This window comes from Eptesicus fuscus, chromosome 19 (genome assembly GCF_027574615.1).
Source record: "Eptesicus fuscus isolate TK198812 chromosome 19, DD_ASM_mEF_20220401, whole genome shotgun sequence".
In the NCBI taxonomy this organism is placed as follows: Eukaryota; Metazoa; Chordata; class Mammalia; order Chiroptera; family Vespertilionidae; genus Eptesicus; species Eptesicus fuscus.
The window spans coordinates 31,249,401-31,264,786 of record NC_072491.1 but is presented as its reverse complement, the minus strand read 5'-3'; the positions used below and the strand labels follow the sequence as shown (position 1 = coordinate 31,264,786).

Below are 15,386 nucleotides of genomic sequence, written 5' to 3'. Positions count from 1 at the left end.
TTCAATTCACTATAAAACAAACAGCACCAACATTGAAACATAACAATGGACATAAATCAGAATATCCCTATGTGCATACTCCAAGAAAGGACCTCTGGTGAGCAGAGGATGCTCATAGACGCTAAACATCCAGACCACAATGCCTGACCATGATGTCACCTAACAGTTCAAGACTACTCCATCTCTCAGCAATGCCTAGATTCAAGCAGCTCATTGTCAGATTTACTTTTGTGTTGTGGGATCATATTTTTCTCCTACTTTTGAAGGATTGTCAGGTTCTGGTTTAAAGTCTCTAGAGTTATATTGTGCATCACTTTCATTTTGCTGTTTGATTTTCACTTGAATCCTAGTCTCAAAGATAAACCAAAAATAGGGAGGGTAGATGGAGCTATGTAACAAAAGTTTTAAAAGCATCACATGAATTTTTGCTAGTTTCTCTCCTGACATTCTGTGAACTCCAGAAGTATTCCATTGCAAACAGAACTGATATTTTTCAGTCACTAGACAAGTAGACACCATTTCACAAATGGCAGAAAGGAAATGCCTAAAGATTTGTTCACATTGAGTTAGCATTCAAGTCAGAGTTTCTCAGTCCATTCCACCATACAGCTAAAGGATAGTTCTGTAAAAGATTGAGTATGGCTTTGTAATATACCAGTGCTTATTTCGTTGAAGAGGTAGAGTAAAAATATTAGAAGCCATCAAGGAAAACAAAGCTGATGGAGGAGCAATTTGAAGCCATGGAAGCTCTGCATTGAAAAGTTGTCTTTGCACAATACTATTACCTTCATCATCATGACTTTCAATCATATCACATTACAAAGACTCTAGTCCATATTCTAAAGTGGATTGTTTTTTGCAGTCTCTGATCAACATGAATTATGTGGCTCATGAGTAATCTCTAATTTATCTTTTATTTTATCTGATGACTTAGAGTTAAGGTGACATCCTGATCCCAATACATTCACAATTTAACTTTACAAATTGAAAGAAAAAAAAAAGAAATGATAACAAGGAGAGATGGTCTATATATGAATAGTAAATTTACTAGACCAGATGGAGCAGGGCACCTCGGGACCCTGATTCAGGTCACTGATGTCATTGTGGGTAATGACGGCATGGGGAGTCGGGAGATTCATACTAAATCTTAATCCCACCATCACAAAAGGAGTCAGCAAGAAAAACATGAGAGTTTTTCCTTGTTCATTTGAGGCACAAGGAAAACCCTAAGCTTCTGTGCCTTTCTTTTTCCTTCGGAAACCAAGGAAAACGATAGGTTTCTGAAGCTGATGGGGACCACTCTGTTCTGACTGAGGTTGAGTGGAACAAGACTCTGGTTGCTCTGAAGATCACCACTGTCTCAGAACTGCTTAAAATATATAATGAGAAATTAGAGGTGGAATGAAGAAAACTCCAGCAGGCAGTACTTTTGTGTTCTAATAATGAAAGCTCAAATGCCATTCAGCTGTATTTGCTCACACAACATTCATATCTCCTAAAAAGTGCCAGGGCAACAAAAGACCAATGTATCCCTTCACTGGCCAAGGAACAGAACCCCGGGAGTCCCAGGAGAAAAATAGTAATCTGTTGCTTCAACCATATTTCAACCATATTGAATAAAAAAAAAAAAGTGTGTGATTTGGGCAACAGTAAGAGTAAAAAGAAAGACTCAAAAGAGTGTCAGTTAGAAGGAAGGAGAGTATGTTGGCATCTTTTCTTGAAGGCTTGTTTACAAGGTGGTTTGTTTCAAATTACTCAACAACAAAATCAAAGACTTCCACCACAGCAGGCTGAGCCACCGAAAGAAAGACTAAAAGGTGCCAGATGGGATTTGCCGGTGCAGGTAGATCACATGTGGCCATTTACTACAAGGTGCTGCCACGGTGACAGCAAACTGTGCCTGGATATAGTCAAATCCAAGTGTCATTCTGGAAAGAGCAGCTGCCTAAGGGAAACATCTGCTCACCATCACTCATGGGCTTAACTGTGAGGTTCTTATCACCCAGAAGTGTTTGTCTACATACCACATGCCCTCCCTTATGTCCAACTTCAAAGAAATAACCCGGGCCAATACAGAAGCCACCCAGAGTGCTGACTAGTTATTTGACTCATAAGCTGGTACTTCCAACCAACTTGATTAGCTTCCTTGATAAGGAGGACAAACATAGAAAGATGAACTTTGAAATTTGAAAGAATTGCTTTGAATTTTTTTAAAGGTAGTTTGAATCAGTCAAGAGGTTAAGAAAAGAAAATAAAGCCCCGAAAAAGACAGAAAGAGACTCTAAGCCAGCACTGTGGTGGACCAGCTATGACTGGAATAGTTACTTTCTCTACCTAGTACACAGAGTTGAACTCGTTGATTCAGAAGTCCCTTCAGTTATAGAACCCTCCAACTCTATGAGGTTGACTAGTACCCCACCTCCTAGTAAGGAGCCTCCAGCCTAAGACCTTCAGAGGTACAGTGAGTATGAGGGAGGGACGTGTCAACTTAGCTAGGCCACAATACCCAGTCTTTGGTCTAACACCAGTTTGGATATTGCTGTGAAGCTACCTGTGAAATGTGATTAGCATTTAAATCTGTAGACGTTGAATAAAATAGATAGTGTGGGTGGGCCTCATCCAATTAGTCAAAGGTCTTAAGTCTTAAGAGAAAAAGACTGGTCCCCTAAGGAAGAAGGAATTCTGCCTCCAGACTAACTTCAGTCTTGAGCTGCAGCATCAACTCTCCTGAGTCACCAGCCTGCTGATTGCCTGCAGATTTTGGTCTATCCAGCCTCTACAATTGTGTGAGCCAATTCCTTAAAATAAGCCTGCCAATTGCCTCTGTCTGCTGTCTCTCTCTCTCTCTCTCTCTCTCTCTCTCTCTCTCTCTCTCTCTCTCTCTCTCTCTCTCTCTCTCTCTTTTCTGTCTCCCTCTCGCCATATATATCTACACGCACGCACACACCCTATTGGTTCTGTTTCTGAGGAGAACCCTGACTAACATACCCCTAAAAGCACAAATCCAAGTCTCCACCCCCCCCCCCCCCACCCGCCCACCGCCCGAAACCAAAGAAGGGAATTGTAGAACCAACAAATTTTTTGGCTCATTAGACTCTCACCTGGCTTATATGCTTCACCAGTTACACTGAGCACTTTGTGAGTGATTATCCAGAAGGATTTAAGATCTCTCTGGAGTCACCAGATGATTACAACGAGACTGAAGTAGGAAATTTGATTTTACATCTAAATTAAATTTTCAGATATGTTGGTTTACTAAAGCTGCTTCTCCTTTCTGGTTTGTTTCTTGGATGGTTTTGTTTAAAGCTTACATTCTGTATCCCTGGCCAGTGTTGCTCAGTGGTTGAGCATTGTCCCATGCACCAAAATGTCAACAGTTCGATTCCTAGTCAGGGCACATGCCCAGGTTGCCAGTTTGATCCAACAAGACAACCCATCAATGTTTCTCATGTTGATATTTTCCACTCTCTCTCTCTGTACCTCTCTCTCTCAAAAAAAAAAAAAAATCAATTAAACACACATTTAAAACTGACATTCTGTTTTTCTGTTCTGTTGTAAAGAACAATTTCTCTTTATTCTCTATAAAATCTTCCTAGTTGATCTTAGTGCTTTGCCTAGTGTCTGGCACTCCTTTTATTTTTAAACTTGATATATGAGAACTTTTAAGACAGATATATGTATACATCATCTTACAGCTGAAACACCTAGAATTTTATAAGAGAAAATTGCCTGGGACTTTTTTCTTTCATTTAAAAATTCATTCTAACATAACACTCAAGCCAATTATTGAAAAGGGAAAAAGTCATCTGCATTTGCTGTCTTAGTATATTGCTTAATTCTTCTATAACGTCTGGGGACTTTTTGGAGCTGAAACATCAACTAAAAGTCAATATCAGGAACTGATTTTAGTTCATGCTACCTGCTTAATAGGTTTTAGAATATTTTTATTGCTGCAAACTCAGACTCACCAAATCACGAGCTGGATAATATGGCAGAGATGCCTGCCTGTCTCCAAGGAGACTCAAATAGGCTTCTCCTGTCTATGTGCATTGAGCCCAGCCCTCTCCCTAAAGGGGTTGTCATTTCCTTCTGGGCACAGGCTTGATTTTGCAACGCTGGTCCTGCTTCAGCTCATCTATAAACTCCAGTTGGATACTCCAGTGAGGAACTACCCCTGTATGAGTTCATCTCCTCAGAGGTTGATTGAAAGTTACTTATGGATGGAATTCATGTTTGATATTTCTGTTGTACCTTCTCAGAGGGCCATGCCCAGGACACTAAGCCATACTCTGAAGTAAAGCACAGGAAACGGGGGGGGGGGGGGAGGGAGGGACAAAAGAAGGCCATGACCACCCAGGACTAAGCCTCTGGCGGTGGCCCCTGGGGTTTGTTACACTATTGGCAGTCTGTCTTGAAGGTTTCATGGTTAAGACCCTTACACATCTCTACATTGCTTTAAAAATTTCTAAGTAGCATGGACATATTCTTCCTAAAATTACTCAAATCTTACTTAAACCTTCTTATACTTTTTTTCCTACCTTCATGGGCATTCTTCCAGCCACATCCTATGATTGGTTTAGTAAAGGCATGTACCCTTTCATTGGATCTGAAACAGCACTTTTCAAGTTTCATGTACCTGCATTCCAGGGTTTAATTAAACAGCCACTATTCACCGGATCCATCCCTCTCAAGGTGTTAAAGGCTACCATCTTCATCCGAAGGCACTAGAACACACACAGGATGGGAACAAAGTCCCTCCTCCAGTGGCGCTTACTTCTGGACAAGCAATCAAAGAAATATAGACTATAGTGGTGACAGGGTTGGGCAGAACCACAGTCAGGCATGCTGCCTATGAGGTGTACAGGGCCCCACACTCAGAAGGGCCCCACACTTGGGGTTTAATGCCCTGTGGTCATTGTCTTGAAATTCTTATTAAGTTTATCTTTGATTTTGGATTTCATAAGCAAAGTTCAATAAGACAATGGAGTATGCAGAGTGGACATGGAGCCTCAGCATGCTCCTGCCTCCAGAATGCTCCCCAAGACAAGTTCTCAGTAGCCTCCTTCCACCTTTTGGCTCACCAGGCCCCATCTGGCCTTCCCATCCATGCCCCCACCTCATGACCACTGCCACCTCATGACAGCAGTCATCTGACTATTGTTCCGGATGGACCTCAAAATATTCAATGGCTCCAACATAATTTTTCGCACTGATTTCTTGTGTACATTATCTTGTTCCAGGTTGGTGCAGGGTCATGCAGAGAGCAAAGGGCGGGTAAAGAAGCTCTGCTCCACACTGTCCTTGTGGGAAACCAACTACTAAGTTTCCGTCATCTTTAACAGATTGTCCCAGATATTTACAGACAGCCAAGGAGAGAAAAATGAGATAGGAGAGTCGCTCATGGTTGGCTTTTACAGGCCAGACCTGGAGGAGGTGCCCATACATTTTTATTCACATTTCATTGGCTAAAACTTGGTCACATGGACAAACACTACTGCAATGGCAGCTGGAAAGTGAATCCAAGTGTGTGCCCAGGAAGAAGCAGAAGTAGTTTGGTGAAGAGCTAACTCTTCTGTGATTTTAAATCTGAGTAACCACTAAAAAGTTTTACAAAAATTATCTGGCTAAGGATGCCTGAGCCAAACAAAACATCTCTGAAGACTGAATGTAGCCCAGGGGCCTCCAGCTTGCAACACTGCACTGTATAAATGTGAAGTATCATTATTATTATTAGGATGGACTTCTTTGGAATATTGATATCCGAACACATTTAAAGTGGCATAAGATTCCTTTAGAGAGCAGTGAGTTCTTTTTAACTTTTCCCTCTTCTCATATGGAAACCTCTCGAAGTCTTCTACATCATTTTCTGGACCACTGTCATTTGAGGGGCGGAATGGAACCCTCCAAATCTTCCAATAGTCATCATCAGCCACCTTCTCTCACTCTTGCCCCAAATGAATTTTCTTCTTGAAACCACCCTTGCCAGAGTCTTTTCTCACACACTGACTGGGCAGAGGGCATTATGTCTGGCTGGTCAGAGACAGTGAGATGGACTGGGAAGAGGATAGTGGGACAGCGCACTGGAAGTCACCTCTGTGCCTGCCGGGCAGCCTCTCAGATTCTCCTCCTCATCCCATCTCCATCCTTCTCTTGAGCTGTGAGTGCAGTGCCCAGCAGCCTTAAATCTATCTTATTCTGGAAATGCCAACAGGAAAGAAAGAAGTTATAGTTGAAAGGAAAGGAAAATATAAATTTTAATTTAATTTTAATTTCTAATCACTTGAAACCATCTCTCTCCCTAACCACTCTTAAATAAACTCTAAGGCAACTCTAAGCCCTGGATCTGCAGCACCTAATTGCTGAGGAGAGAGTGTTGGCTCTAGATTACAATGAAATGGACCACGGACAAGTAGACATAACCAAAATGAATGAGGGTGGTTGCCCCCAAGAAGCCTATAGTCTAGAAGAAATAAAAACACATTTTTTTAAATTTCTTTATTGATTAAGGTATCACATATTTGTCCTCATCCTCCCATTCCCATCCCAAACCCCTCCCCACACATGCCCCCACCCCCCTGTTGTCCGTGACCACTGGTTAGGCTCATATGCATGCACACAAGTCCTTTGGTTGATCTCTCCTCCTTATCCCCACCCTCCCCTACCTTCCCTCTGAGGTCCGACAGTCTGATCTAGGCTTCCTTGTCTCCGGGTCTGTTCTTGTTCATCAGTCTATGTTGTTCATCATTTCCCCTAGATGAGTGAGATCATGTGCTACTAGAAATACACTTATAAGAACCAAAAATGAGACAAGCAATAATGGTTATGCTGAGAGGCAAATGAATCAGTCTGTAGCGAGTTTCTTTCTGGGCCAACAGTCCTTTTGAGTCCCAATTTCAATGTCAAACAGTTCCTTATGAAAACACATATGTTTTTAAAAGCCTATGTTACAAGGAATATATTTATGGCTTAAAACAGATAGATGAAAAAATAAATCTTGACAAAGATACAAACGCTTGATCAAGTGTGGGCAGAGATGTCTAAAACAGGTGTGGTCCTCATTGGTGGGAGTGATAGGTACCACCAGCCAGGGGGGCAATCTTTCAGCATGCATAAAATCTGTTACTTTACTTTCTTTATCCAAGCTATTTTAATTATAATCATGTATCTTAAAGAAATAAAAGATAAGGTAGAAGCGTGTTTATGTAATTCATTTGATTATAGTGTGGTGTGTAATGAGAAAAATGGAAAACACTTGAATATTCATTTATAAAAGACTGATTAAGTGAATTATGTTACACATATTTAAAGAAATGCTATGTAATCATTTTAAAAGATAAAGAAAATCCATATGGATTGAAATTTAAAAACAACTACTCTTTATGGGAAATGATAGAAGATTAATTAAACATAGTATAATCCTAATTAGAGAAAATAATGCTTATGAAGGCAATAGAATGTCCAAAAGGATACTTCCTAAGTTATGTACCATAGTAAGTAGAGGAGGTACTAGGAATTGTCAGAGTTATAATTGCATCATCATCATTATGCTCATCATTATCATTATCATCATCATCATTTGGGAGGCACATTCTGTGTATCAGACACTAAGCCAGGCAATTTTTCAAATATGACCTCATTAAATCCCTATGACAACTCTGTGTGTTAGACGTTAATATTCAGAATTTATGGAAAAAGTAAGGTATAAAAAGGTAACTTGCCCAAGATCTTACAGTTAATGAGATGCAGAGCTGGACACAAATATCTTTGCCTGACTGACTTACAAACTCCCATTCTTTCCAAAACACCATAAAAATATATTATGTATTACCCAGCTCCAAAAAAACCCCAATAAGTTTATAATCTAATAAGGTGGCAGGAGAGGAGGAAAAACATACAACTGAGAATGATGAAGGTGATAACAATGGTAATAATTACTAAAGCTTATTTAGTGTTCACTGTTTACCAAACTCTGTTCTAAGTGTTCTATATTTAACATGTTTGAACTTTACAACAATTATATGATTGGTATTATATTATCCCCACTTTACTGAAAGAAAACTGAGCCCAGCTGGTGTGGCTCACTGGTTGAGCATTGGCCCAGGAATCAAGATATCACCAGTTCTATTACCAGTCAGGACACATGCCTAGGTTGCTGGCTCGATCCCCATTGGGGAGCGTGCAGGAGGCAGCCGATTGATGATGTGCCTCTCTCATCTGTGTTTCTATCTCTCTATCCCTCTCCTTCTCTGTCTAAAAATCAATAAAAACATATTTAAAAAAAACTGAGGCCCAAAGAAGGTAAGAAACTTTCTCAAGATCACACAGTTTCAGGACCTTGGTGTTTAGCTGCTCCACTTACACAACCTGTAAAAGTCGTATAAGAAAAGAACCAATGAATTTTTGTGAGACATCAAGGGACAAGATGACTTCCAAATAGGGATTTGTAAGCTCTCTGAGGATGGAGACCTTGTCTGCCTATCACCCCTGTGTTTTCAGGGCCTAGAACAGAGCCTGACAAATAAGCCCTACCATTATTTATTTTGGGCTGAATGAACAAATGAGGATGCATTTCATCAGGGCCTTAGAAGACTATTAGATTTGGGCAGGGCAGGGGAAATAAGGGATGAGGAGTGCCAGTGAGGAGATACATTTCAGAAAGAAGAAACTGAGAGTTAATGCACTGAGGCTGTGAGGGGGCACACTAGAGAAGGAACATGAAAAATCATGGTGGGTGGGAAGAAAGAAGGGGGCATCTGTAATACTTTAAACAATAAAAAGATAATTTTTTAAAAATGGGTATTTGGCTGAATATTAAAGTACATAAAAGAGGCCATGGAAGAATAAGTTTGGGAAGTTAGGTTAGCTTCAGGTAATAAAGGGCTTTGAATGGCAAAAAAAAGTTTTATTTTAGCCCTGGCCAGGTGGCTCAGTTAATTGGAGCATCATCCAGTACACAGAAATGTTGCGGGTTTGATCCCTGGTTAGGGCATGTACGGAAGGCAGCCGATAGGTTTCTCTCTCTCTCTCTCTCTCTCTCTCTCTCTCTCTCTCTCTCTCTCTCTCTTCATCTCTCTAAACATACTTTCATATGAGAATTATATAAATAAAAAAATTTTAAAAGAAGTTTGGGTTTTAGTTTGTAAATAAGGAGGGATTTTAAATTTTTTATTTGAAGAATACTTGACAGACACAGAGTGGGCCATTAGTTAGCAGCCCATAAGGTAAACTGAAAGAGAGAGAAACTAGGAACAGAGCAATTAAGAGTATTATCTAATAGTACAGAAGGAATATTGTGAGAATCCAAACTAATGAAGTCACACTATAGATGGAGAGGAAAAGAAGGATGCAAAAGATATTGAGAATGTAGGGTTGGGTAAAGTCTCTTTGGATCTGGTTTATAACTAAGACATTGAGGTTTAAAAAAAAAATGGCTACAAATTTTTTGAAATTCTCCCCACTGGAGATGGAGTCTGTGTTCCTGCCTCTTGAATGTGAGCTGTGTAAGACAGAAGAGACACTATGTGACTTTCAAGGCAAGTTCATGCAAATCCAAGTGGCTTCCACCTGGCCAGCCATCACAGGAGAGGTCTGAATACTCTGAGGCCACTATCTAGAGAGGCCGCATGGAGGCGCTCCAAGAGCAAGCTCAGCTAACCCCAGTCTTCCAGCTATCCCCACCAAAGCACCAGAATCTGTGAGCAGAGCCATCCTGGGCCCTCCAGGTCAGCCCATCTGCTGGTTGGACACCACAAAGTGGCTATATTCAAGGCCAATAAAGAGAAGAATCACCCAGCTCAGCCCTATATGAATTCCTGACACACAATATCACGAACCATGCCGGGAACCAATTCCAGCATGTCATAATTACAAGAGTTTCATCAAAAGGTTGATGAAGCTTGGGAGCTCAACAAGGGCTGAGCCACATATGTAGTTTACCTGTTGGAACAGCTAAAAAGCATCTCTCCCAAACCTGAATAGGATAATTATCTGCTACCAGACAGCTCAGGGCATCTTACTCTACATGTTATTGCCTCCTATTGGCCAAACACCTGAACAGCTGTAGGCTATTCCCCAATCCGACAATGCTTCTGTAAACCCTACCCTTTGAAGTATAGGTCTCTGCCTTGCCTTAGGACAATTTGTGTTAATAAAAAGCATGGGTGCTGAGACAGAGGAGTCTTTAGCTCCTTTAGCTGAAGCTCCTCTGACCCCCAATGCCTTTCAAAATTATCTTTCATCTTTGGACTCTTTAATCATCTACACACAGCCTTTCTCCAGATTGCTGAAAACCCTTCCTAATGCAGGGACAAGAACCCTGGCAAACCGTATTAAAATTATTGCTCCTTCAAGCCACTAAGTTTTGAGGGTAATTTGTTACATAGTGATAGATAATTGGAACATATGGAAATAGTGTAATTTATCATCAAAACCAGGACACTTTGAAGCAGTGGTCGGCAAACCGCTCTGTTGACTAATGAGTTTGCCGACCACTGGACTAGACTAAATATTACCGTGTAGTTGGAAGCTGTGAGGATTAGGCAATTGTGGCATATTGTGTGCAAAGAGGTAAAGGGTAGTATATGACAACACTATTATAATGCCCATCCCCCTTCTCTGAGCCGCGGTTTGCCGACCACTGCTTTGGAGAATTCGAATACATGTTAATCATTATGGTAAAACAAGTGCTTAACCAGGATATGGTTATCTTAACTAAAAAAAGCTTCTAAAGAAGGTGTTCATTATTATATCACCAGCACCTACCAGTGTGTGAGTCAACAAATATTTATTGATTAAATAAATCCATTTTTTTCTTTCTAATTAATGTATAACTTTAATAAAGTTTATAAATTTCAAATGTACAGCTTGATGAAAATATGAGACCCCCATTAGCTACTACCCAGATCAAGATATGGAACATTTCCTTCTCTCCTGTGGTCTCACTTATGGCCCTCCTAAACTCTAACCCACCCAAAGGTAGCATTGTTTTAATCTCTAACACCATAAATTAGTTTTGTCTATCAATTAATTTCATTAAAATGGAATCATAGAGTGCATATTTGCTAAAATTGTATCTGTGAAAGTCATGTATGTTCTTGTATGTAGTGATAGTTTGTTCATAGGATTTCATTGTATAACTATATCATAACTTATCCATTCTACTGCTGATGGAGATTTGGGTTAATTACTCTTTGAATAATTCTGACATAAACATTTTTGTACATCTCTTTTGATCTGTCAGCTGACAACTCAATAAGATCCTCATTTTTTACAAAGTTTTAGATATCACTGTCATATTAGATTCATTCACTTTATCAATACCAGAGAATACCATAAAAAGTTTACCAATATTTAACATTTAATTTGCCTGCTACTCTTTCATTAAGTGGCACCTTTTTGAAACTAGTATACTCAGAAGGGGGTTGGGCATTATAATAGTGTTGTCTTCAAAACACCTTTGTCAACATTACATTGTCCCAAGTTAATTATTTATAGAGCCTACTTTCATTCTCAGGAATGCCCCTGTTTTATGGTCACCTGACTTTCTCCATTCCAAGATAACGCACCATAGTAAAATCCTTACTAAGTGAGAAACATGCCTTTCTTGTGTAAGGTAGAAGAAACATGATAGTGATAATGGAAGTGGTTTGCATGTGTACCCTCAGGAAAATTAATTTTAGGAAAGAATATTTGTGGAAATTGAAGATCTGAAAATGATTTCCTTAAATGATTTTTGTCTGTGGACCACCTGGAAAATCTTTCCATCCCCAGAAGGACTTGAATCCCAGTTCGAAGACAGCTGGCTCAGTTTTGCTAAAGTAGAACTCCCATGGAGATAAGATAATTGAATTTATTAATTGAAAAAAATTAACTGGTTGTTCAGGAACTTAAACTCATTAACTATGAGTAAAGAAGTCCTAATATAAGATCTTTTGTTCGATTGTTATACTTTTCAAAAAGTCTTTCATTTATTTATTCAACAAATATTTCTTAGACACCAAGTGCGGACCAGGCATGGAACTAAGCATTGGGAATATGGTAATGAACAGGATGGCCACATCCCCACATGCTAGGAGTTTACAGACAATGGAAAATGTCAGAGACGTTCATAAGGAGAATGGATGGAGCCAGTCAAAGCGGTCTACATGAGGTACTCTAGTAAATCTCATGGGATGTTTTTATTGCTTGGGTTTACAACTTAAAGAAATGATGTCATATTCAAGTGTATATAAGTGTACGTTTAAATGTATTTTTGCTATTTAAAGCCATCAGCCCTATCACAAATGGAACATAACTGACCAATGAGTCCTGTTTGCATTTTTATTGGGGTCTCCCATTGTATAGTACCTGTGAGTGAGTGAACTTGATAGACACATTCAAGTTTTACATATTTTGCTTTTAAAGTCAGGAAGAGAGTGATATTTTACATATTAACACTTAAAACCAAAGCCATGGTGTTTTATTTAAATTTACACATTATGATCCTTCACAGAGCTATAACCAGAACTCTGGTTCATTAAATTAGTAATGACTGTTCCCTGCTGAGAACATTTATTTCTATTTAGTTGTAAGCCACAGTTCATTCTTACTCATAAGCAAAGGGACCTCGAATGAGTGGTTATGTGAGGTTTGCCAAAAGGTTTGTCTCAAAATAACTGTTCCCTTTAGCTTGTTGAACAAGCTCTCTGAAGTAACCAACATTGCAATTAGTCTGTTTCCAAGAGCCATTGGTTCTGAAATCACCTAAAACACATCTAGCACATATTCATTTATGCCAAGAGTGGGGGAAGGGGGGAGATTCTTTAGTATTGCAAATGTATTAGCCAGAAGACCAATATATTAAGCTCTTATCAACTTAAATGAGCGTGTATTGTCATTTTAATTGTCCAGTTACCTAATAAGAACTCCAGAGGAGGGGAGAGAATAGCTCTTGTCCTAAAACCTATCTTCCTTAAAGGCACAACTCTGATTAGAAAATGTAAGAGAAAACTGGGACTGTTCAAAGGTGTGAAAAATAAATCACTGATTATACCTCAAACTCCCTTCCTCCAGCCCCCAAGTGCTAGAGGACTAAAAACATTTTGTACTGACTAACTTTTACTCTAGTTATTTGGAAATGGCTGACTGTGGACTCTGCCAAAATGAATTCCTGGCCATATCTGGGCTCTGTGGGTGCTTTGATCCATTAGTTCTGTCTGCCACAAAGTAGATGGGAGGACAGGCAAGAGAGATGGAATGTGTTTGCTATTTCTGGGCTCCATGATGATGTTTCAGGCAATAAGACATTGAGTTGGGTAAATGTCAAAGTTCAGGAAATTAGAACAATAATCTCCGAGTAAATGAGATTAGATCATTAGTCATTTGATGCCCTACCATTCTCTCCAGTAAACTCTTCCAACAAACTAGTCATTCACTATAACTTGTCTGAAAAGTATCTATTTTAATGGGAAAAAATCTTAAAAGTTAATTGAAGTGTCCTGTCACTTTCTTACTAAAATCTGTTAGTCCTAAATAATACAATTTCATGATTCAGAACATTTACTTAAACCACCAGTTCATACAAGGTAAAGCATCACTTAAACAGTTAATTGGTGAATTGGCTGGTTACATTCACATGTATGAGCTCCAATTGTGGAGCCAGCCACGTGGGTTCCCTCCTGTTTCTTTCACTTCTTTCCCATTATAACTGTAGGCAAGTTGTTTAAATCCTCTAAACTATGTATTTCCTTATTGTGAAATTGGTATTATAATAATTCCATTTTTGCCGGTTGTTTTGAGGAAATACTGAGATAATCCTAGTAAAGTGCTTATTATATGTGTCCAATAAATATTAGCTATCATTATCACAGTTTAGAAATACCTGGGAGATTTATGTTTTACCTCATTCAATCACCAAATGAAAATTTAATTAATTTGGTGTTACAAATTATTTCACATTTCTATATCTCTTCTTCCTTCCATGATTACAAACAACTGATTTCTGACTGTTTTTGAAGTTTTTAAATATATTTATCTTTAAGGATGTTCTACACGTGGAAGTTATATGATATCCAAATAATGAAATACAAAGTGAGGTAGGAATTCAATTATATCATAATTTCTATAATTCTCTTTTGAGTGTAAACATGATTTCAAAATAACATGAGCACAAAACACATTACTGAGACTATAATGTTTGGAAAGATTCTTCAGATATATGAAATTCCTCATAGAAATTCTAAGATTTCATGCCCTGGCTGGTTTGGCTCATTGGATAGAATATCGACCTGTGGACTCAAGGGTTCTGGGTTTGAGTCCAGTCAAGGGCATATGCCTGGGTTGTGGTCTCGATCCCCAGTGGGGGGCATGCAGGAGGCAGCCGATCAATGATTCTCTCTCATCATCGATGTTTCTCTCTCTCCCTCCCTCTCCCTTCCTCTCTGAAATCAATAAAAATATATTTTTTTAAAAAGAAATTCTAAGATTTCAGGGACTTTCACAGAGGCAGGCAGAAGAAGCAGGATCTAACTATAATTATTCAAAAGGGAGTAACTATATTTAAAAAATTTTCAACTACCAGGTAGCTCTTATTTTGGCATACTTAATCTTACTGTCCCCATAACCATGAACTGGTCTGATGATGGATTAACCTATTTATTGTCTTAGGATATTTATGCCTAACTTTTCTTCTTTCAGGCGCATTGATCACTGTCTACATTTACAATGTGGGAGGGTGCTCCTGGGAAAAGCAAGCAAATATTAATGTTTGATCATGCCTGCTTTATATAAAATAGGTTTACCTGAATTACAGACACCATAGTCTTGACAGAGACAACATTTCTGTTCATTCTGTGGCACAATTTTTAATGTTAGTTTGGTTCATGTGTATGTGTTTCTTAACCAAAAAAGGCCTTAATTTGCTTATTCAAAACTTGTTTTATCCTTCAAATGTACTGGCTTTCATCATTTCACTTAGTAACTTAAAAATTAGCTCACTCTGGTTTAGAAATTGAAGAATCTGGTTACAGAATCTTGATAGTATCTTGATCTCTGTTGCAAGTTCAGTTTCCCAGAATCAAATGCTGAAATGAAGTTTGGGTGCACAGTTTTTCTTAGGAATCCACACCTGTAAAAGGAAGGAAGTGAAAGTAGGTTTGGGCAGAGGAAGAACTAGAATTGCAATGCAGACAGGACAAAGCCTCGGTCATCCCCGGAACGAGGGCTGGCCATCAGCATATCTCACATTCATCCCTCGTCACATTCAGTCACTGGTACAGGCTGCCCCTGGAAGGATGTCACCTCATGAAGGTGGCTCTCCACAGCTAAGTGGGTCCAGAGAGGCTGACAGCTGTACAGTCTATGAGCACTCCCTGCTGCTGGTAGTGCATCCTTTCTTGAAGGGAGACCTT

General features: G+C 39.3%; 1 long non-coding RNA gene across 2 annotated transcripts in view; it reads right to left on the bottom strand.

Annotated features, from left to right (window-relative positions):
* Positions 1–15,099, bottom strand: part of LOC114232104 (uncharacterized) — a 28,104-nt gene extending 13,005 nt beyond the window's left edge. For both annotated transcript variants that reach the window (XR_008554613.1, XR_003618152.2), the window contains exon 1: positions 14,974–15,099. This is a non-coding gene — a long non-coding RNA (uncharacterized LOC114232104). The remainder of the gene's footprint in view (positions 1–14,973) is intronic.
* Between the last annotated feature and the right edge of the window lie 287 nt (positions 15,100–15,386).